Source organism: Malania oleifera, chromosome 12 (assembly GCF_029873635.1).
Source record: "Malania oleifera isolate guangnan ecotype guangnan chromosome 12, ASM2987363v1, whole genome shotgun sequence".
Taxonomy (NCBI): domain Eukaryota; kingdom Viridiplantae; phylum Streptophyta; class Magnoliopsida; order Santalales; family Ximeniaceae; genus Malania; species Malania oleifera.
In genome coordinates, this window is record NC_080428.1 from 21,709,708 (window position 1) to 21,734,999 (window position 25,292).

At 37.7% G+C, this 25,292-nt stretch overlaps 1 pseudogene; it reads left to right on the forward strand.

The window, feature by feature from the left end:
- Positions 1-14,090: 14,090 nt before the first annotated feature.
- On the forward strand, positions 14,091-17,870 carry LOC131143852 (uncharacterized; annotated as a pseudogene).
- Positions 17,871-25,292: the final 7,422 nt, after the last annotated feature.

Genomic DNA, 25,292 nt, shown 5'->3' on the forward strand with positions numbered 1-25,292 from the left:
AAGCAAACAAAAACCCTAGATTGTCGAACACTTTATTTGGGAAAAACATATTTGGAGAAAAATTCAATTAGGATTTAAATCCTTAAGCATCCATCATAAATATTTTTTTTAAGGATTATTTTTAGCAAGAAAATCACATACTCAAACTAAGCTTATTTTCACATCATACATGAGTGTATCTTGAGTTGTATTGTTGTACACATCTGCTTAGTGTAAGAAGCAAATTTGGTTGTACACAAATTATTCATGTCACCCCTTGAACTCGAAGATGGGACATAGGGGTGAAATAGTAACCTAACCTGTCCCTGTATCATATGAAATCAAGATACAGTACAATGAATGAGGGTCCGAGCCCATGGGGTTCCCAGGCACCCTAAACACATCCATACATATCACAAATATACAGCGGAAAACAAGTCTTTTTATACACATTTTGTACCATACCATAGTCTATACAAAGGAGTCAAACTCCACAAAATACAGCACAAACCTGGGTGGTAGCCAAAACTCCCAAAAGACCACCTAGCACAAGCTTATGACTTACCCAGGTACTTCCCACAGTACACCGACCACTACACTCCTACACCAGGAAGCTAGCTTTGGTTACCCGAAGGACCTGAAAAATATGTACGTATAGTAGGGGTGAGACACCTCTCGGTAAGATAGATAGAAATTATATCGGTGTGAGGCATTTGAGTGTTATCATGACAACAAAACACATGCAGTTAAATGCAGTTCCAGTACTTTCACAAAACAGTTTGAAAATAGTACATACATGCACACACACATGATCAAGTAACTTGGTGTTGTCACACCCTTCGGCCCAAAGCTGGCCCGTAGTCTGCCCGCAATACACGGCATCCCCGGCACATGGTTAACCCCAGGCTCCCATGGCACCGTACCAGTACAAACTGGTGGATCCACACCCTTTGGTGATCAGCCAGTAAGGCTCACGCCTTTGGATATAGAGTCGGGCACTCTTGCCAAACATGGCCAACAATTTCATATGCTCTCGAATATAGAGTCGGACACTCTTTCAGTACCTGGAACAATTCAGAACCCAGTTCCTATTGCATTTCAACAAAACACAACCATACTCGCTCATATAACCAAACAAACCACACCCATTTAGTAATCTAAAATCATGAATTTCAAAACACATATAGTTTAAACAAGTCAAGGCACGGCTATCCCTATAACGCAATATATATCACAATATATTTATGGTTTTCCAACAAAACCAGGGATGTAGCCCGTCACCCCTTCTTTCCCAAAACTGTAACATGAAAAATAAACAATTTTACCCATTAGATCCCCCCAAATGAGTAGCCAAAACGCACATAGGACCGAGAACCACAGTTTTACCGAGTTCGATTTCAAAAATAACTGACATAAACTGAATCCCCTTACCTTTTCCCGAATGACAAATCCGGAACTACAAGGCCCCTAAACCACGAACCGAGTTCCAAAACCTACATATCACAATACAAAATATGCTCACAATTCTATCCTTTAGGTAACTACTAAATCAGAATTGAAAACCGAGTCTTACCTCAATTTTGAGCCAAAACCCGAGAATACCCAAAACAACGATCCGATCTGTAAAACTTGTAGAGAATCTTTCCTTGATCCTCGTGGTAACATCGGATCAGCAATTCCTACAACGTATGACACAGAAATCTAGTGAGATAGAGAGTATGTTGAGTTTCTAGAGAGATAAAAATAGAAAATATTTATTTAAAGCCTTTTCACTCGGCCACTCCTCGTCAACAAATGGCGTCCTTGTTGACGAGACCATATAAACAACTCGTTGATGAGACAATGGCCTCATCAACGTGCCTGGGATTTCTGATTTTTCGAAACCCCTTGGCTTCTCCTCATCGACGAGCCTCTAAACTTTGTCGATGAGCAGCACAAGGCCTTCGTCGATGAAATCTAGCTTCGTTGACGAAGCTTACTCAAATTCCTATTTTACCTTTCTCTTAATTAATTAATTCCTTATATCACGATTCGGGTTCTTTCAACCTCCCCTCCTTACAAAAATTTTGTCCTCGAGTTTGCTATCTCTTATTCATAAACTCAAACATAAACACACAATTTTAGAATAAAACTGGTGACTACTACAACACAGCCCCATCACAATATATACATACCCTCACTTATGGCGGAGAAATACCATGGTTACAAACATAAACCATCGCAGGAGTTCACAAATACACACACCTTCCAAGACCAACCACCTATTCCAATACAAAGTAGGGTAATGTACATAGCTTAGAAAAACTGTTGATACTTCTGGCGTATTTCTGTTTCCAACTCCCAAAAAGCTTACTTAACCTTGTGATTCCGCCACAATACCTTCACCAAAGATATGTCCTTGGTACGTAGCTACTGAACTTTATGGTCCAAAATCTGAACAAGTATCTTTTCATACGCTAAAGAATCCCCAATCGCCACATTCTTGTAGCTAATAACATGTGAAGGATCCAACACGTACCTCCTCAACATGGATACGTGAAACACATCGTGGACCCTTGAGAGTGCTGGGGATAGTGCAATCCTGTAGGCTACGAGACCCACTCACTCAAGAACCTCGAATGGTCCGATATACCTTGGGCTCAGCTTGCCCTTCTTTCCAAATCTCATCACCCCTTTCATCGAAACGATCCTAAAAAATACTTTAACTCCCACCTCAAACTCTAACTCATGGCGGCGAACGTCTACATAGCTCTTTTGTCAACTTTGAGCTGATTTAATCCTTTCTTGGATCAAACCCACCTTCTCAGATGCCTGTTGCACAAGTTTGAGTCTTAACACCTAACGTTCACCTAACTCACTCCAATATAAAGGAGATCGACACCTTCGGCCATAAAGAGCTTCGAACGGTGCCATCCCGATACTAGCCTGGAAGCTGTTGTTATAAGTGAACTCTACTAGTGGTATAAACTGTATCCAGCAACCAACGAAATCTAACACACAAGCCCATAACATATCTTCCAAGATCTGTATCATCCTCTCCAATTGTCCATCAGTCTGAGGGTGGAATGTTGTTCTGAAAGTAAGCTTTGTCCCCAATGCTTCTTGTAAACTTGTTAGAATCGAGAAGTAAACCTCTGGTCTCGATCTGATACAATGAACACTGGTACTCCGTGCATTCTCAAAATCTCATGGACATATAAATCTGCTAGCCTACTCAAAGGATAGTTAACCTTCAGAAGTAAAAAGTGAACATATTTCATCAACCTGTCCACGATCACCTAAATAACTTTCTACCCTTGGAGTGTTGGTGGCAACTCGGTCACAAAGTCCATTGAAATATGCTCCCATTTCTACTCCGGAATAGCTAAGGGCTGTAACGGCCCTTCCAACCTCTAATGTTCAGCTTTCACCTGCTGAGCGATCTACCTTTTCATACCACTCCACTAGAAGGTCTCGCGCAAATCCCGATACATCTTCGTTCTACCTGGATGCACCATATATAAAGAGTGATGCACTTCCTCCAAAATTATCCTTCTGATCTCTTCGCCTTTAGGAACACATAACCTGGTCCCAAACCTCAACACACCTCCCTCAGAGATGTTGAATTTTGTAGCCAATCCCTGTTGTACCTTTTCCACAACCTTTGTCAACCCTACATCATTAGCTTGTGCGTCCTTTATATGCTCCAATACAGTTGGCTGGACCACCAAGCTAGCAAAGAAAACCTGATGATCACCACGCACTAACTCTATACCTGAGCTCTCCAAATCTTGTCTGATGTGATGCTGAGTTACAACTACAGATATAGCCACAGGTTCCGACTTCTAACTTAACGCATCAGTTAGCACATTAGCTTTCCCCAAGTGATAACTGATGGTGTAATCATAGTCTTTGAACAACTCAAGTAACCATGTTAGCTTTGGTGTATTCCCAAGAGGGGGGGGGGGTAAATTGGAATTTAAAACTTTTTCCTAGGTTTCACCTAAATAGCAGCAGTACATACACAACCTAGGTTTGTCTACCCAAATGCGTAGATAAGTATAATATGCAGAATTTAAATCATATGTATCATTTACACAATAACATACATGGGCAGTAAATATAAAGTGCAGAAATATAAATAGACACATGATATGTTATTGGGGTTCAGCCAACTGTGCCTACGTCCCCGCCTCTAGCTCGTAAGCCTGAGGATTTCACTAAAGACTCACGTAAAGGGTGGAGCGGCACCGATTACAACTAAGTCAATTCAAGGGGTTGACCTCAACCAACGCACCTTAACAGGATGACACACCTAGCTTTCCTAACCGGGTCTAAGCCAATATGATACTATTCAACAGGGCTAGTTTCCCTCTTCAGACCTATGCCTGGAATACAACCAATGTGTATAAAATTTTCGTACACGAAAAATATGCTTCTCACATAAAGCAGATATGTACTACGATATGCACATGTAATAATCAATCCACACAAAACACATAGGAACTATAAGCTTAGTGGTGTATATGTGCAATCAACACTCAATGTTATGTCTATAAACGATCAAGCACAAGAGTGTTCTAACAAGCTATTTCTTTGAAACTAGATATAACAAATCTCAATACTAGATTAGGGTTTCAAAGATGTTGATAAAGTATTCAAACTAACTCAAAATATTTTCTTTCAGTGAAATAAGCACAAGAGTAGTTTGAAGTATATAGCCTGCAAAAAATTATTTTGCACACAAAAATAAAGCTATAGGAATCTTTGCAATGGCAATGCAACGATCCTTAAGCTAACGAGATTTTCCCAACACTATATTTATCAAATAAAAATATGTGGGAAAACTCTTGCTTAACTCTCCAAAATCAATGATAATCAATTAAGCAAAATAGTGGAGTATCTAGCAATATCAAGCAATAAATAAACACTTACAAAGTAAGATTTCTCAAGGGAATGAAGGTGTTTGAGTATTATAGGTTTGGAATGAACAAATAGTTTTTAGCAAATTTGAGAGAATTTTTGGCTAATCCTATTTGCTAATCACCACTAATTTTTGAAAATGAACTCCTATATATAGAGAATAGCTAAATTATGACCGTTGGGGAACATATAGGGTATTCTTAAATTTATTAAAAAAGTTGAGCAAAAATTAACCTTGTTTAACCATTTAACCTTGGTAAAAATATTAATCAACCCGAAGGAATTCAGGTGGCTGAACTTAAGTTCGGACACTCGAATAGACTCATCTTGAAAATTCATATAAAATAGTTTGGGTGCCTGAATTGTCATTCGGTTGGCTGAACAAAAGTCAGAGAGTTAAGTCTGAGGTTCGGGTGCCCGGTCATATTTTTGGCAGCTGAACTCGTATGCTCGGTGGCCCGGGGCTTAATTTGAACTAAATCATTCGGTAGCCCGAGTTGGTGAAAAGTCCTTTTTAGGTGGTGCAGGCACCCGAGGGCAATGCGTTCATTCTTGTTCGGTAACCCGAACCAATGTCAAACTATTGATTTCTCAACAGTTTAGGCGCCTGAGGTGATTTGTTCACCTGGGGTTCGGTCGCCCAACCTCACTCATTTTATGCCTATTAAGTTCATTTTCATTTCAATTAATTCCCCTGACATGTTAAGTGATTATGGGGACTTTGTGCACAATGTGTAGGGACCTACGGTCATTCGGTCTTTATGGTCAGTCTATGGCATTTTTGAGCTTACAAACCTACATGCATGACATGTAGAGATTATTACAGACCATATATCCTAATTACTATTACAGACCCATATTACACCAAATATAAATTACAATGACAATGAGTCTTCAGCATCTTTAGTCTTCGAGTCTTCTCATGTGCCAACATATGATATGATAATATAAACCTACATACAAACTTGGAAAAACATTAAATACCCAAGTATTTGTCATTATCAAAACTGGGTGTAACCTATAAGGTCAACACACCATCTCTGCCTCATATTCAACTCTTTCTGCGTGAAAAAGTACATGAGGCTCTTATGATTAGTGAAGATCTCACACTGCACACCATATAAATAGTGTCGCTAAATCTTCAGTGCATATACAACAGCAGCCTGTTCCAGATCATGTGTAGGGTAATTCTTCTCGTATTCCTTCAGTTGTCGAGAAGTATACGCTACTACCTTACCCTGCTGCATAAGCACACATCCCAAATCTTTCAGATACGCATCGCTATAAATCACAAATCCACCATCCCCCGAAGGAATGGTCAAAACCGAAGCAGTAACCAGCCGGTGCTTCAACTCCTGAAAATGCTACTCGCAATCAATGGTCCACTTAAACTTCGCTCCCTTTCTGGTCAATCGAGTTAGAGGCCTATACAGTTTAAAGAAACCTTCCATGAATCAATGATAATAACCCGTCCGTCTTAGAAAACTGCAAACCTCCTGCACACTCTTCGACCTTACCCAGTCGACCACAACTTTGATTTTTTCTAGGATCAACTGATATACCATCACCAGTCATCACATGGCCTAAGAACGCGACCTAATTCAACCAAAATTCACACTTCTTCAGTTTAGCATGCAACTTCTTCTCCTGCAGAATCTGTAATACTAACCTTAGATGACTCTCATGCTCTTCCTAACTCCTCGAGTATACCAGAATATCATCAATAAATACTACTACAAATTGATCTAGGTACTCATGGAAAAACCTATTCATAAGATCCATAAATACTGCCGAAGCATTCATCAACCCAAATGGCATGACTAGAAACTCGTAGTAGTCGTATCTGGTATGGAAAGCAGTCTTCGCTACATCCTCAGATCTGACCCTCACTTGATGATATCCTAACCATAGGTCAATCTTCAAAAAGACCTGCGTACCCTGTAGCTAGTCAAAAAGATCATCCATATGAGGCAAAGGGTAGCAATTCTTCACAGTTATCTTGTTAATCTCATGATAATCAATGCACATGCACATCGACCCATCCTTCTTTTTCACAAACAGTAATGAAGCTCCCCAGGGTGAAACACTAGGTTGAATGAAACCCCTGTCCAGTAATTCCTGTAACTGCTCCTTTAACTCCCGGAGTTCTGCTAGAGCCATTCAGTATAAAGCTTTAGAGATTGGTGCCATGCCAGGCAACAGCTCTATCGCGAACTCTACCTCATGATTCAGAGCTAAACCAAGTAAATCATCTGGAAACACATTCGGGAACTCACTAACTACCTGAATATCCTCAAGTCTCAACTCATCCTGTGGTGGTTCCCTTACACAAGCTAAGTACCATTGGCATCCTTCCAAGAGTAATCTCTTTGCCTACAATGCCGATAGAATCTGTGGTGTCGAATGCATACATGATCCTACAAACTCGTATTCATATTCCCTAGGAGGTCTGAACACTACCACCTTCTTACAATAGTTAATCACGGCATAACTGGAGAATAACCAATCCATCCCCAATATGATCTCAAACCTTGACATGTTGTACTTTACAAGGTTTGCTGGTAGAAACTTCCTCTAGATTACCATTGGGCACTCTTCCAACATTTTCCCACAGAATGATATACTCCCAGATGGTGTGGCTACAAACAATCCCTCTTCCATGACTTGGATCTCCACCCCACATAGTTTCACAAAATTAACAGATATAAAGGAGTGGGTCACACCCAAATTAAACAAAACCACAACTCTTTTTAAAAGCAATATCACAGTACCTGTCACCACATTCCCTGCATGCTCAGCATCCGCTGGAGTAAGCGAGTACACCCTCGCTGGAGCTGTGTTCATCCTCTTCTACTCCTGATCCACTTCGTCCTCTCGGATACCAGTCTCAATCGCAGTAGTTTTATCCACAAAAATTGAGAACTTACGAATTTGAAGCATACCCACTAATCTGCAGATGCCCTTCTTCAGGACCTTCTCAAACCTCCGAGTCTTCTTGTACTTGTTCGAGATCAAACATGAAACAAATCAGGATAGCTTTATATACCGAACAACATACCCCTGCACCGTCATACTCCCCTGATAGAAAACTCATCCGCCTTAGTGTCACATACAGAAGCTGAGGAGTATCTGTCAAAGAACACTTCCTGAAAATGGCTCCATGTTATCTCTACTAGACCGGCTCTCTGCTTCTCCAGTAGACTCACCGCATTCCACCATCACCCTGGCTCCCTAGACAATTGGAACATAGCATAGAGGACTCGTTGCCAATCTATGCATCCTCTCAATCTTCTCAACCTAGTCCTCTACTATCGTCGGGTCACGTCCCCCTAAGAATGTTGGAGGATGCATGCGCGAGAAGCTCTCAATGGTGCATCCCACATATGTAGGAGAATGTTCGCATCTCCTGACACCCCACTTGATCTCCCGTAGGACCTATCTCGTGAGTCCTCGAGGCACAGTAGGAGATTCATCACTCGCCGTCTCCTCAGAGCCACTTCCCAGGTCATTATCCTTGGGCTCTATTCTAGAAACACAACATAGATCTATCAAGACTCCTACAACATGTACAATTTACACAATTATCTAACCCTAATCATGTTAACTGTCACCTATCAGGTCCACGTCTGTCCTATCACACTAACGTGAAAGTCATCAATAGTTTGCCATGATTTTACTAAAATCGTCATTCCAGGAAAAACACAAAACACCGTCGACAAGTCTCTAGCAACAAAACAATCCTTAACCAACTCTACCCACATCCAACCTCCTAGGCTCTAGTATGTACATATAGCTATACCTAACGAAGTCTACAAGACCTAACAACCTGGTTAGCTCTAATACCAAAGTGTCAAGCCCTGAACCCGAAGACGGGACCCAGGGGTGAAATAGCAACCTAACCTGTCCCTATATCATACAAAATCAAAATACAGTACAATGAATGAGGGTTCAAACCCATGGGGTTCCCAAGCACCCTAAACACATCCATACATATCATAAATACACAGTGGAAAACAAGTCTTTTTATACACATTCTGTACCATACTAGAGTCTATACAAAGGAGTCAAACTCCACAAAATACAGCACAGACCCAGGTGGCAACCAAAACAATCAAAAGACCACCCAGCACAAGCTTAGGAAATACGTAGGTACTTCTCGCAGTACACCGACGACTACGCTCCACCACCAGGAAGCTAGCTCTGGTTACCCGAAGGACCTAAAAATATGTATGTACAGCAGGGGTGAGACACCTCTCAGTAAGGCAAATACAGGTTATATCGATGTGTGGCATTTGAGTGTTATCTGACAAAAAACCATACACAGTTAAATGCAATTCTCATAAAACAGTTTCAAAACAGTGCATACACACACACACACACATGATCAAGTAACCGGGTGTCGTCACACCTAGCGTCGGCCTGTAGTCGGCTTGCAATACCTGGCATCGACCTGTAGTCGGCCCACGATACACGGTGTCCTTGGCACATAGCGAACCAGAGGCTCCTATGGCATCGTACCAATACAGACTAGTGGATCCACACCATTCGGTGATCAGATGGTAAGGCTCACCCCTTGGATATAGAGCCAAAAACTCTTGGCAAACATGGCCAGCAATTTCATATGCCATCGGATATAGAGTCGAACACTCTTTCAGTATCTGGAACAATTTAGAACCCAGTTCCTATTGCATTTCAACAAAACACAACCATGTATGCTCATATAACCAAACAAAGCACACCCATTTGGTAATCTAAAATCATGAATTTCCAAACACATACAGTTTAAACAAGTTAAGGCACGACTATCCCTATAAAGCAATATATATCACAATATATTTATGGTTTTCCCACAAAACCAGGGATGCAGCTCTTCACCCCCTTTTTCCCAAAACTGTAACATGAAAAACCCATATTTTTACCAAAATGTACACACGATCGTGAACCACAGTTTTACTGAGTCCGACTTCAAAAATAACCTACATAAACTAAATCCCCTTACCTTTTCCCGAATGACAAATCCCGAACTCCAAGGCCCCTACACTGTGAACCGATTTCCAAAACCATCATATCACAATACAGAATATGCTCAAAATTCTATCCTCTACATAAAAACCAAATCAAAATTGAAAACTGAGCCTTACCTTGATTTCAAGCCAAAACCTGAGAATACCCGAAAAAATGATTTGATCCATAAAACTTGTAGAGAATCCTTCCTTGATCCTCATGGCTATGTCGGATCGACGATTCCTGCAACATATGACCCAAAAATCTAGAGAGATAGAGAGTAAGTTGAGTTTCTAGAGAGATAGAGGTAGAATTTGAGATTTCTTAGCTGAGAAGTAACGAAAATTTCTATTTATAGCCCTTTGACTCGGCCACTCCTTGTCGACGAATGGCATCCTCGTCAACTAGACCATATAGACAGTGATTAGTACATAATATTGCATATTTATGAACATCTATACACCATCTTAGTGCACATAAATAAGTAAATCATCTACGTAACATGCATATAGAACTTATTGTGTGATTTTTGTGATTTGTAGGTAAATTGCAATAAATAATTGATTAGCCCTTGGGTGGAGTATGGAATGGCTACAAAGACTTTAAGGATTCAAAGTACTAATTTATGAAGTGAGGAAGGATGTTTGGAAGAATTGAATAACATCCAAGAGTGCTTTAATTCGGGTCAATTGAAGTAATGTAGTAGTTTTGTGCAACTTTGGTAAATTGGTCATAACTTTTGACTCAGTTATCCAATTTATACACACTTGGTCGCATTTCAAAGAAGACTTCAAGACCTACAAATTTGCACTTCAAGAGAAAGTCCAAATTACAATGTTTAGTCGTCCAAACTTGAGCTAGAAGAAAGGTGACAAGATTAAACAATAAATTTCAACAATACAAGGAGTGCAACTACCATTTTGGTTGGTGAAGAAGTGCAACTACCATTTTAGTAGGTGAAGGTGTTTGTGGTAGGTATGAGAGTGTAACTAATAAATTGTGTTAGGTTTTGGAGTGGAAGTAGTAGTTTTTTGTTAACCTATAAATAAGAGGCTTGTGTTAGCCTTGAGAAAGGGGAGCTACCTCATTTTCTTATATTCTCTCTCTTATTTCTATGTAAACATTCGGAAGTGTTTAATTTAAGTATTTCTTCTTTTCATTCTAATGGCCAGCTAAATTTCAAGTTAGGCTAAGGGTGGAGTCCTACATCCCATTATTGGTAATTCTCATCTCAGTCTTCACGTATTTTATGTTTAAAATTGATTAATGTTCAATGATCTTTTTCTAAAAACTTTTGGTTTTGTAAACTTCTTGATTGATTGTAAACAAGTTAAATCTTGCCACAACCAATGCTTTTTGTTCTTACATTCTAAAAGTTTGCTAAAATATTTTCATTTGACATTATTCAACATTTTTTGTCAAACCTATGCATTTCAAGCGATATATTTTCCGATCAAGTTCAGTAGGTATATTGATGTTGGTTGAGTTATAAAGATGAGATTTCATTACCAATGACGAGATTAGGATGAAATCTAAAGCCTAACCCTTTAATTAAATTGTTATAATCAAGTGACAGTTGTATTCATTAAAATCAATCCCCACACATCGCACTCTGAATTAATTTGTGACGTATGAACTCTTAAATTTACCAATTGAATATGTGTGAAAATGACCTTGGGACTCCAAGATTTACTATGCTTGACAATTGAATTTTCCTATGCTTGGGAATTGGACAATGATGAACAAAATAAAATGACAAGCATTTTTGGCGTCGTTGCCGGGGATTTAGTGTAAGTTTGGAGAGAAAAGAAAAGTGCATAATACTATATATCTATATATATATATATATATATATATATGTATATACCATGGCTGGTTTTTCTACCACCTACTTGCACTAACTATTATATATATATATATATATATATATATTTATTTATTTATTTTTATCTTTATTTATTTATTTATTTATTGTACATTTATTTACGTTTCCTTGTTTTCCATGGACGGTTGTACTGCCTGAACTGTTTATATTAACTTGTTGTAACATTTTCTTTCTTTTGCAGGAACTAATTTTTTTTGTTCTTCATTTTCTTGAATTTTGTTATCATAGTGTATGTCAAGTTGGGTTCGTGATGGAACTAATGGGCTAGTTAGGGAGTGGCCTTCTAGATTAGTTCAATGTCACTTAGAATTCTCAGAAGAGCCCATCCAAACACCTCAATCCATAAATTTCCAAAGTGGACCCTCATCCTCTAGAGAATCAACGGTGTTGGAAACCTAAAATAACCAAGAACTTCCACATGAGAGGGATGGAAATGGAGGCCCAATTCATTCTCCAAGGAATGCTCCACCCCAATATGGAGAAGCGAACCCTTTATTCGCTAAAGTTAATCAAGGGGGTGACAACAACCAACCCTTTTGCCAAGGTCAAGTGGGGCAACTGCCTTTCTTTGGAAATCAACGCAATATGCAAGACCAACAAGGAATGGGGGCACAAAAATTTCAAAATTTTCAAAACTTTCAAAATGCCCTAAATTATCAAAATGACCCTATTGTTCCCGTCATTCAACACGCAAGAACATTAGGAGATTATTTCAATCCTCCAAAATCTAGTGAGCCCTCTTGTATTCATTTACCAATGCAAGCTCTCCACTTTGTGTTGAAACCTGAAATGATTAAGATGGTGCCCACATTTCATGGGATGGATTCAGAGTCCCCTTATTTACATCTGAAGGAATTTGAAGAGGTTTGTTCAACTCTTAATAACCCCGTTGTCCCTGAAGATATGGTTAAACTTGAGCTTTTCCTTTTTTCTTTAAAGGATAAAGCTAAGTCATGGTTATATTCCCTTAAACCTCATTCTATTACATATTGGGAAGAAATGCAAAGAGACTTCTTGAAGAAGTTTTTTCCAATACAAAAAACCATTGATTTGACCAAACAAATTTAAAATTTTTCTAAAAAACCGAATGAAGAATTTCGTCAAGTGTGGGAACGCTTCAAGGAGCTTTTACAAACCATTCCACATCATGGTTTAGATACTTGGCAAATTGTGAACTTTTTCATGCAAGGACTTTTGCTTAAGAATCGCCAGTATGTAGACTTGATGTGCAATGGTGAGTTTTTAAACAAATCAGCTGAGGATGCATTAGATTACTTTGATGTTTGGGCTAAACGAACTCAAACTTGGGGCACTTCTCAATCCATTGGAACATCAAGGCACCCTGGTAGTCAGAGTGGAGGAGGGATGTACCAACTAAAAGAAAAGACGATGTGTTAGTTAAGATTGCAAACCTCACAAGGCAAATGGAGGCTTTTCAAATAAAAAGGTAAATGAGGTTACCACTGGATCTAGATTGGAAAATGTTTGTGCAATTTGTGAGACCCAGGAACACTCCACCAGTGAGTGTCCCACCATTCCATCTCTGAAGGAAGTGATTAGTGGTCAGGCAAGTGTAAATGCTTTGAATCAATTCAAAAGGCCCTTCAACAATCCATACTCTAAAACTTACAACAAAGGGTGGTCAAATCACCCTAACTTTAGTTAGAGGAATCAAGAGGTGGCTAATCCTCCATTTCCTACTCAAATTTTCAATCACCATGTCCAACCAAATTTTCAAGGGCAATCCATCAAAGTCAAGGTTCTCAAGGGTATGCTCAAAATCATCCTCAAGCATATGCCCCTCCAGGGCAACAAAATGCTCCACCATACCAACCCCCTCATAAGAGAAGTCTAGAGGATCAAATGCAACAGTTCATAGCCCAAATGAGTTAATCAATTTCTTAAATCACTCAATCTATTGGGGACATGAAGCTCAAATTACTAAGTTGAACACCGCTGTTGGGGTACTTAAACAAGAAAAAGGTAAATTTCCTTCTCAACCCCAAGCAAATCCAATGGGTCAACATAGTATGGCGACTACTAGTGACTCTGAGGTGACTATGGAGCATGCTAAATCCATTACCCTTAGAAGTGGTAAGAAAGTTGAGAGAAAAATTCCATAAAAAAAGAGATTTCAAAAAGAAATGATGAAGGCTCTTTAAGCAATGTTTTCAAAGAGCCTATTTATGAATCTAAGAGTAATTAGGTGATGCAATAGCCCCAAGAGATTGAGGGTGAGAAAGTTGTTACAAAAGATCCAATAGTCATTCTGTACCCACAGAGACTCAAGGCTCCTTAAAAGGGAAGGTGTAATGCTGAAATGTTTGAATTGTTCCAACAAGTGAAGATCAATATACCTCTGCTTGATGCCATAAAGCAAGTGCCTGCATATGCTAAATTTTTAAAGGATCTGTGCACTATGAAGTGTAAGCATAATGTGCATAGCAAAGTCCTTTTGGCTGAACAAGTGAGCTCAATCCTGAATGCAACTACACCTCCCAAATACAAAGACCCTGGGAGCCCGACCATTTCCATAGTGATAGGGGAATTCAAATTTGAGCGTGCCTTGCTTGATTTGAGGGCGAGTGTGAATCTTCTTCCCTACTCTGTGTATGAACAACTTGGGTTGGGAGAGTTGAAGCCAACAAAGATGACCTTAGAATTGGCAGATAGAAGTATTAGAATCCCTAAGGGAGTCATGGAGGATGTTTTAGTACAAGTGGAACAATTATTTTACCTTGTTGATTTTGTGGTACTGGATACTTAACAAGTGGTGACCAAAAATTCCCACATCCCCATTATCCTTGGTAGAACATTCCTTGCTACGAGCAATGCTAACATCCAATGTAGGAATGGTTTAATGAAAATCTCATTTGGAAACATGACTGCTGAACATAACATTTTTAATGTCATGAAGCAAGTTGGGGATGATGGTGATGTGTTTGAAGCTAATAGCACTGATGTTATTTTGCAGGAACACTTGGATGTCTGCTCTTGTGAAAACCCTTTTGAAGCATGCCTGGTGAATGTTGTAAAGGATGACTGTATTGAGAACCCCGAAGCGGAGCACTTCCGCTCTCTTCTCATTATAGTTGAAGTCTTTGAAGTTCATCATTGGACTCCTAAATTTGAGGAGTTAGCTCTTTTTGAGAATAAAATTTTACCATCTTATGTCCAACCACCTAAGCCTGAGCTGAAACCATTGCCATCACATTTAAAATATTCTTTTCTAGGTGAGGGAGAGACTTACCCTGTGGTGATATCCTCTACCTTAGAGGAAGCCCAAGAGGCCAAATTGTTAGACTTGTTGAGATCCCATAGAAGTGCTATAGGATGGAGCATAACTGATATCAAGGGTATTAGCCCCTTGGTCTGCACACATAGGATTTACCTTGAGGAAGATGCCAAACCTTCTCGCCAACCACAGCGTAGATTGAACCCTATAATGAAGGAGGTAGTTAGGAAGGAACTCTTGAAGCTTTTGGATGCGGGTATCATTTACCCCATCGCTGATAGCAAGTGGGTTAGTCCCACTTAAGTGGTACTGAAGAAGTCGGGAGTGATTGTGATTATCGATGAGAATGATGAGTTAATTCCAACTTGTATTCAAATGGGTTGGCGTGTGTGCATTGATTATAGAAAATTGAACTCTTACACTAGGAAGGATCATTTCTCGCTTCCGTTTTTGGACCAGGTCCTAGAGAGAGTGGTTGGTCACTCTTTCTACTATTTTTTGGATGGGTATTATGGTTACAATCAGATCGAGATTGCCTTAGAGGACCAAGAAAAAACTACATTCACTTGTCCTTTTGGCACATTTGCTTACAGGAGAATGCCCTTTGGATTGTGTAATGCACCAGGAACTTTTCAACGGTGCATGATAGGTATCTTCAGTGACATGGTTGAGGAAATTGTGGAAGTCTTCATGGATGACTTCTCTATTTTCGGTGACTCTTTTGAGGGATGCCTGGGAAATTTAGGTTGTGTCCTCACTAGATGTGAGAAGAAAAATCTCGTCTTAAATTGGGAAAAATGTCACTTTATGGTGACACAAGGTATTGTGTTGGGCCACATTGTTTTTGCTAAAGGTATAGAAGTAGACAAGTCCAAGGTAGAAATTATTTCAAATTTGCCTACAACAACTTGCATCAAGGACGTGCGGTCCTTTCTTGGACATGCAGGTTTTTATAGAAGGTTTATAAAAGATTTCAGTGCCATTGCACATTCTTTATGCAACCTTCTTGCTAAGGATGTTCCATTCGAATGGACAAATGCATGTGAAGCGGCTTTTTCAAAACTGAAAAAAATGTTAATTTCTCCACCTATAATGCAACCACCAGATTGGAACATGCCTTTTGAACTTATGTGCGATGCAAGTGATTATGCCATTGGAGCGGTTCTAGGGAAAAGGAGAGATAATAAACCTTGTGTGGTGTACTATGCTAGAAGAACTCTTAGTGATGCACAAATGAATTACACAACCACAAAAAAAGAGTTACTAGCAATAGTTTTTGCACTGGACAAATTTCGGTCATATCTCATTGGTTCACCTATTGTTGTTTTAATAGATCATGCTGCGCTCAAGTATCTGCTCTCTAAGAAAGATGCTAAGCTAAGGCTCATCCGGTAGATCTTGCTCCTTCAAGAATTTGATTAAATTATTAAAGACAAGAAAGGAGTTGAAAATGTTGTGGCTGATCACTTGTCCCGATTGGTATTTGATAACCCTCTACAACACATCCCTATCAGAGAAAGTTTTCCGGATGAACAACTATTCCTTGTGGTAAACCTACCTTGGTATGCCGACATTGTTAACTATCTCATGTCTGGGCAACTTCCATCACATTGGAATGCTCAAGATAGGAAAAAATTTCTGGTTAAGGTCAAACGTTTCTTTTATGATGACCCATACTTGTTTAAATATTGTCCAGACCAGATTTTGAGAAGATGTGTGCCAAATGAAGAGACTCAAGGTGTCATCTCATTCTGTCATAGTGGAGCTTGTGGTGGGCATTTCTCTTCAAGAAAAACCACCGCAAAAATTTTACAAAGTGGTTTTTACTAGCCCACTCTTTTTAAAGTCGTTCATGCATTTTGCAAACAGTGTGACAGATGCCAAAGGTTAGGAGGGATCACACATAGAAATTTGATGCCCTTAAACCCTATTTTGATTATTGAATTTTTTTATTGTTGGGGCATCAATTTTATGGGTCATTTCCCCTCCTCTTTTGGCTATCTGTACATTCTTTTAGCGATGGACTATGTATCCAAATGGGTAGAGGCTATTCCAACGAGAACTAATGATAACAAGGCGGTGATCAAGTTTTTAAAAGAAAATGTTTTATCTCGTTTTGGGATGCCTAAAGCAATCATTAGTGATGGCGGCTTACATTTCTATAATAGTTCTTTTGAAATTTTAATGAAAAAATATGGTATCTCCCATAAAGTTTCAACGGCCTATCACCCACAAACTAATGGGCAAGCAGAATTGGCTAATAGGGAGATTAAAATTATCCTTGAAAAAATGGTAAACCCGAACTATAAAGACTGGTCCTTGAGATTAGTTGATGCACTTTGGGCATACTGCACTGCTTTCAAAACCATTTTGGGTATGTCTCCTTATAGGCTAGTTTATGGTAAGGGTTGCTATTTACCTGTGGAAATGGAACATAGAGCCTACTGGGCCATTAAAACTTTGAATTCGAATCTTGGAATAGCCAGTGACCATCGTCGTTTGCAGCTAAATGAACTTCAAGAATTAAGAAGAGATACTTATGAGAACTCTAGAATTTATAAAGAGAAGGTAAAGGGTTTTCATGATGAACATATTATGAAGAGACAATTTGAACCTAACCAAAAGGTCTTATTGTACAACTCTAAGCTTCACTTGTTTCCAGGTAAGCTAAGATCTCGTTGGACAGGTTCTTACATAGTAAGGGCGATTTACCCTTATGGCACTGTGGATATTGAAAATCCCAAAGATGGTAATGTTTTCAAGGTAAATGAGCAACGTCTAAAACCATTTTTGGAAGATTTCCCTCGTGTTAGCACTGGAGAGGAATTGGTTGATCCTGTTTACCAGGACTTCCCCTCAACTTAGACCATATTTAGTCTCGTGGTCTTGTATATATTTCACTTTCTTTATTTAATTTTTATATTCTTGTATTTTTATTTTTATTTTTATTTTTTATTTTTTTCTCTTTTCTTTTAATTGTTCTTGTTCTCTCGTGTTCTTTTTAACCCCTTTTCGTAGGCTTGCATCATGCCATCACTTTGGACAATAAGGACAATGTACATTTCAAGTTGGGGGGAGAGATACCTTGGTACTTGGTCTATTTGTGCAAAAAAATAAAAAATAAAAAATAAAAAAGAAAAAAAAAAGAAAAAGAAAAAGAAAAAGAAAAGACCCTTAGACCGAATCTCTGTCATGCCTCCCCCCTCAAGTTGAAAAGTAAGAGGTATTGCCTTTTCCTTGCACCATAGCTTTGAGCCGTTTATGTTTCTATTGGAAATGCTCCCGACTTTCCTCCAGCCCTACTACCCTAGGCCCAAGATCGTTGGAGTAATTTTCCACCAGCTTACTCAGCTCATTGACCTCTCGCTTCAGCTCTTTTTTCTTGCCGCAAGTGTTTAACTTTTTGTAGGTCTTCTCGGGATTTCTACTGTAGAAAGGCAATCTCATTTTGGAGGCGGTTCGCAGTAGTGTTCTGACTCTGCAGACGTTGGGTCAAGTGAGATATTGAAGTGACTACCTGAGCACTCAGAGAAATCGCATGGGAAGCTGCACTTGTATCGGACATTGTGGCCATTACCATTTCGGTCCTCATCACATCACCTTCGAGCTAAGGTGAAAAATAGATAGACCAGGGATATATCTTAGTAGCTCATTAGGATTGGTCATCACATTTGGTGCCACATTCAAATCTGGAATTGGGTTGGATGATGATCCTACCATGGGGATGATTGAGAGCCTTTAAGAGAAGTTAGGAAATTTTGGAGTGCAAGATCAAACTTATGTCTTGAGTGCCTAACCCTTGTGCATTCACTTCCATTTAGAAGCACCATTACATCTCATTTTCCAGATTTTTTTTGAATGGGCAGATAATTTGTCTCCTTATCCCACTGTCTGTGTTGGTTGCAGGTAGATCATTCAAGTCTGGAAGGCATGGGAAAAACCCCATCAAATATAGACATTCTTTCCTAGTTTCTCAAATTTGTTGTCAGGATAAGATTACTGGCGTGCGCATCCCAGACATTTACTTTGATTTTGGTGTTTTTTCTGTTTTCTAACTCATTAATTACATATATGTCATAGATTCACTCTCAAGGTGATACCTTCTCCTCACTCTCCCTAATCTTTTCTTTGTATTTCATCTATATACATTGAGGGCAATGCATAATTTAAGTTGGGGGGTGTGGAGATATCAGTCATTCAAAAAAAAAAAAAAATTGTATTTTTGAAAAAAAAGTGAGAAAGAGAGAAGACTTTTTTATGAGTGAATTTAAACTCTATTTGATTTCTAGTATGCTCTTATGTGATTCATAGACTTAGTGTAATACTTTGTTTTGAGACATGCTTAATCATCAATTTGGCATCTCACTCATGCACATCTACAAGCAATTTGAAACATATTTGAGTTATTAATTCTTGTGAATGAAATCCTTACAAATCGAGTAGAAACTTAAACCTTCTTGCCATATTTGTGTCTATCTTTCAATTGGGGGTAATTTTAATTCAATACAGAAATTTTCCACTGTTAGTGACATATATTTAAGCCTTATTATTATTCAATACTAAATCGAGGCAATTTATAGAACATGATCTTAGGCCCTCTTGAAAATTCGAGTCTTAATTCTTCTAACTTTCAATATCATTTGTACCCTTTTTTTTGAGCCATTAGTGTTTTCCCCTTTCTTGCCCAGCTTAGGGAAATCTTTTGTGGGTAAATATTGTTCAAGGGTTGGCAATGTTTGAAGGATATCATTGCCACTGGCTTGTTAACATTGAAGGAACATAGGACTGGGTAAGAGCTCATTAAAACAAAAAAACAAAAAAAAAAAAAAAAAAGAAGAAGAAAAAAACTTAGGGCATACCCTTTATTATTAGCACGTTGGTGTCGTATTTAATGCCCCATTTGTAGCCCTCCCGAGCAATAACTTCTTAAATATTGTGGTTTACAACCTTGTATGGTATGTTTTCTTCAATCCCATTTTATGTTTGGGTGTTTAACTATGTGTTTGGATAGGTTAGAATTTGGGATGGTCATGGGTAGTGTCCTAAGCCACATTGAAAGCCATCACAATTTTGATTCCCTTTCTTTCTTACCCGAATTACATTACAACCAATGAAAGTCCTTTTTGATTCTATGAATTTCTGAGTGTTTCAATGTTGAATAATTTTAATGAATCATGTGCCACTAACATGCCATTTATCAATATTATAATTCATTACTAAGTTTTCGAGACTTGTTTCCATCTGTGCCATTTTTCTGTTCATGTGAATGATACTTGAAATTGCTAGTCAAATACTCTTGTTCACATGAGTTCTTGGGTGGATGTTTACCCTATTTTCAATGAGAGATTTTATTTCTGAGAGACACCATGGTAAGGTCTTGAAGTCAAAACTAAAAAACGGAATGATCTAAATTCATCTGCATTTGGATAACTTGGATTATTTTGAATGGCTAAATTCACTTACACATTGAGAGTTGGATGGATGCAATTGAGTTTTTCTCTAAAACTTTGTATTACTTATAAGTAAATTAATTAATTGAGCATTGTATTTATTGGACTAGTTTAAAATTCATAAGTTGATAAGGGAGTTCTTGTTTTAAGTTTTATTTTTTTTGTTTTAAGGTAGTAGTAGTTTATTTTATTTTATTTTATTTTGTTCTCTCATTTTTATTTTTACTATAGTCATTGCTATCTTCTTTTGACAGCATGAATGATGTTTGTGGGTATCATCTCTGCAAGCCCTCACGAGACTTAACTCGTCCACTAGAGTGAATCTAGGGGTTTAAAGGCTTGTTGCATTCCCTAAATGCAATTGTGTTTCCCTACGAAAGTGGCTTTATTTTCCAATTTCGTACTTTATTTGAAGTTTTCTTTAAAATTATTTTGACTGCTAGAGACTAGCAATGTGAAAGTTGGGGGGTGTGATTAGTACATAATATTGCATATTTATGAACATTTATACGCCATCTTAGTGCACATGAATAAGTAAATCATCTACGTAACATGCATATAGAACTTATTGTGTGATTTTTGTGATTTCTAGGTAAATTGCAATAAATAATTTATTAGCCCTTGGGTGGAGTATGGAATGGCTGCAAAGACTTTAAGGATTCAAAGTACTAATTTGTGAAGTGAGGAAGGATGTTTGGAAGAATTGAATAACATCCAAGAGTGCTTTAATTCGGGTCAATTGAAGTAATGTAGTAGTTTTGCGCAGCTTTGGTAAATTGGTCATAACTTTTGACTCGGTTATCCAATTTATACAAACTTGGTCGCATTTCAAAGAAGACTTCAAGACCTACAAATTTACGCTTCAAGAGAAAGTACAAATTACAATGTTTAGTCGTCCAAACTTGAGCTAGAAGAAAGGTGACAAGATTAAACAATAAATTTCAACAATACAAGGAATGCAACTACCATTTTGGTTGGTGAAGTAGTGCAACTACCATTTTAGTAGGTGAAGGTGTTTGTGGTAGGTATGAGAGTGTAACTAATAAATTGTGTTAGGTTTTGGAGTGGAAATAGTAGTTTTTTGTTAACCTATAAATAAGAGGCTTGTGTTAGCCTTGAGAAGGGGGAGCTAACTCATTTTCTTATATTCTCTCTCTTATTTCTATGTAAACATTCAGAAGTGTTTAATTTAAGTATTTCTTCTTTTCATTCTAATGGCCAGCTAAATTTCAAGTTAGGCTAAGGATGGAGTCCTACATCCCATTATTGGTAATTCTCATCTCAGTCTTCAAGTATTTTATGTTTAAAATTGATTAATGTTCAATGATCTTTTTCTAAAAGCTTTTGATTTTGTAAACTTCTTGATTGATTGTAGACAAGTTAAATCTTTCCACAACCAATGCTTTTTATTCTTACATTCTAAAAGTTTGCTAAAATATTTTCATTTGACATTATTCAACAATTTTTGTCAAACCTATGCATTTCAAGCGATATATTTTCCGATCAAGTTCAATAGGTATATTGATGTTGGTTGAGTTATAAAGATTAGATTTGATTACCAATGACGAGATTAGGATGAAATCTAAAGCCTAACCCTTTAATTAAATTGTTATAATCAAGTGACAGTTGTATTCATTAAAATCAATCCCCACACATCTCACTCTAAATTAATTTGTGACGTATGAACTCTTAAATTTACCAATTGAATCTGTGTGGAAATGACCTTGGGACTCTAAGATTTACTATGCTTGAGAATGGAATTTTCCTACGCTTGGGAATTGGACAATGATGAACAAAATAAAATGACAAGTAGACAGCTTGTTGACGAGACGATGGCCTCGTTGATGAGCCTGAGATTTCTGATTTTCCAAAACCCCCCATCTTCTCCTCATCAACGAGCCTCTGAACTTCGTCAACGAGCAGCACAAAGCCTTCGTCGACGGAATCTGGCTTCGTTGATGAAGCCTGCTCAAATTCCAATTTTACCCTTCTTTTAATTAATTAATTCCATGTATCATGATTCAGGTTCTTACAATTCATATCTGTTGTATTCCTAACGTATGGTCGAAAGAAGGAGACTAGCCCTATGAATAGTCCCAGATTGGCTTAGACCCGGTTAGGAAAGCTAGGTGCACCATCCTGGTAAGGTGTAGGTTGAGGTCAGCCTCGTTAATTGACCTAGTTGTAACCGGTGCTGCTCCACCCGTTAAGTGAGCATTAGTGAAATCCTTGTACTGGTGAGCCAAGGCGGGGACGTAGGCATAGTTGGTCGAACCTCGATAACATATCCTGTGTCGGCTCTCTCTTTCCCTATACTCTTTATATTTCTGCAATTTAATTTATGCACATGTATGTTTATATTTGAATAGTTATATGAATGTTGTGCATGTTTTATATAATGTGAATGATTTGAAAATACTGAGTCTCCTGCATTAGTTTTATATATCTGCTCAGTATTATTCTGTAGGGGTATTGGTATGTACTTAGACAAACCCTAGGTTGGGAATTTCTAACTGTGGAATTGAAATCAACCTAGAAAATTTTAATTACCCAATTCACCCCACTCTTGGGTATACACAAAAGCTAACAATTGGTATCAGAGCATTGTTGCAATAGACTTAAATGTTTTTGAAAAAAGATCGCAATGGCTTGATTTGGTGTATCTCCATTCAGTGAGGGACACAGTTACCTAGTAGGCCTCCTGTGTTTTATGGTGTCAAGTACACCCATTGGAAAATTTGAATGAGGATATTTATAAAATCTATGAATTGGAGGGCCTGGAAGGTGATTGATAAGGGAATTTATATGCCAGTAGAAAATGATATTAATTTAATGCATGCAAATTCACATGCCATGGATTTGTTGTACTATGTTTTAGATATTGATAGTCTTCATGTGATTATGGCATGTAGTAGTGCACAGGAGATCTGGGATAAGCTTGAAAAGAAGTATAGAGAGACCTAGGAAAAGGAAATTGCCACTTTAGATACTCCAAGCCTAAATGATCCGGTAGTGGCTAATCATGAGCCGATTGCATTAGTAGATGATGAGGTATATAAATCTTACCCTACCTTATTTACCGATTCGTGTAATGAAGCATGTGGTGATTCTTATGTTGAAGTCTGTGATATATCACATGTTGAATCATAAGTTGTCTCTAATGACTGCTTTGACGATAATGCATGCATTAATTCATGTGATGTTTACTGTGATGATTCTTGTGCCAAAACATGTGAGAAATTATATGATGAATCATCTATTGTTTTTTAGATAATATTTTTTATGATGCTTGTATTGATTTTTTTAAGTATTACTATGATATATCTGATGCTGAATCATGCAATAAATCTAATGACAATGGCATGCCCTTTAACAAGGAACTAGAATGTACTTTCTTGAAAATGAATAAACTTCTAGCTAGGGTGTCTAAATAGAAAATATTTTTGAAAAATGAAAATATAAGGTTGGCAAAATAATTAAAATATCTAAGAGAGTATCATGTCATCCTTGAAAAGAAAAAGATTGAAAAGATACTGAAAATTTTCTGTTTGGAGGAAGAAACAAATGATTATTCCAGAGTTATAACAAAAACTGAAAATGAAAAGAATAATCATAGCAAACCCTTCAAAGTTCAGAAGAGAAATGTTTTCAAAAAGGGTTCACTTTAAGAACCCCATCATCATAAAATTTTCCATGCCTCATCTAGTAAAAATAGAGTATGTAAGCACAATATTTCACGATTATTAAAAACTCGCTTGCATTATAAAATGAAATGGCATGTTCTATCTACTTGCTCATCCATAAGTGCCCAAAGCTTAGAAAAAGAAATGAAATGGATAATCATGAAAGCAAAGGATTAGGTTTAGGGGGCAGTGATGACTGTAGGCTTGGAAAGTGGTTGGTGCTTAAAATAAAAATTTTTAGTAGATGCATTCACTATACACTATACTGAATACTAAGATTATTATAATTTCAAGGAATATATACAATCTAAACTTAATGCATACATATCATAATGATTGGGTAAAATATAAAAAACATTGGCTATAGCATGTTAGAGTAAAATCCACTTCCAAACGGACATAGTATCTTTGTTAGGCAATTAATTTCAAATACTTAACTCATGCTTAAAGATAAATAATTTTAAATTAGGCCACTGTTGTCCATTGCACAAAGATGAGCTTTAGGGGGGGTCCTTCCTATTCTATATATCCTTGCTTCATAATTATAATAAATAAAAATCCAGTCATCACTCTAGGTTTAAAGCATTATTGATCATAGATGACTAATATACATTGAGTGCTCATCATAAGACATCCCTTCTACTCACCAGCTGTATCCTTGCTTCATAATTATAATTACACCTAAATGACACATACGACTGTCCAAAATGTTGTATTCAAAAATCCATACCCTCCTAGATGCTTTTTTGCTCATATCTGGACATGATTACTAAGCACGAAAATATTTTGGAAAATGTCCACTAATTTTGAATACTCTTCTGAACTCAATAATGATTTTATTATTAAGAGTGTTCAAATTATCTTCATAAGCTCTCAAACTTTAAATCAAATAATTTAGAGCTTCATCTTTGTGAACCTTAAATGGCTAGTATAATTGTTATAGGTTTCAACATATATAAATGCAAATGATTAAGAAACCTATGAATGAATTTTTTTTAAAAAGAAAAGCCATATGAACTCGTGCCTCTCACATATTGAAAATCATAAGAAAAAAGACAGACATTGGCTTATCACTTTAATGAATATTCATTGTGACTTTTTGGTCCGATAAGCCTAAAGCATTCATGCCAAGTATAAATCCAGTGAAAATCTGA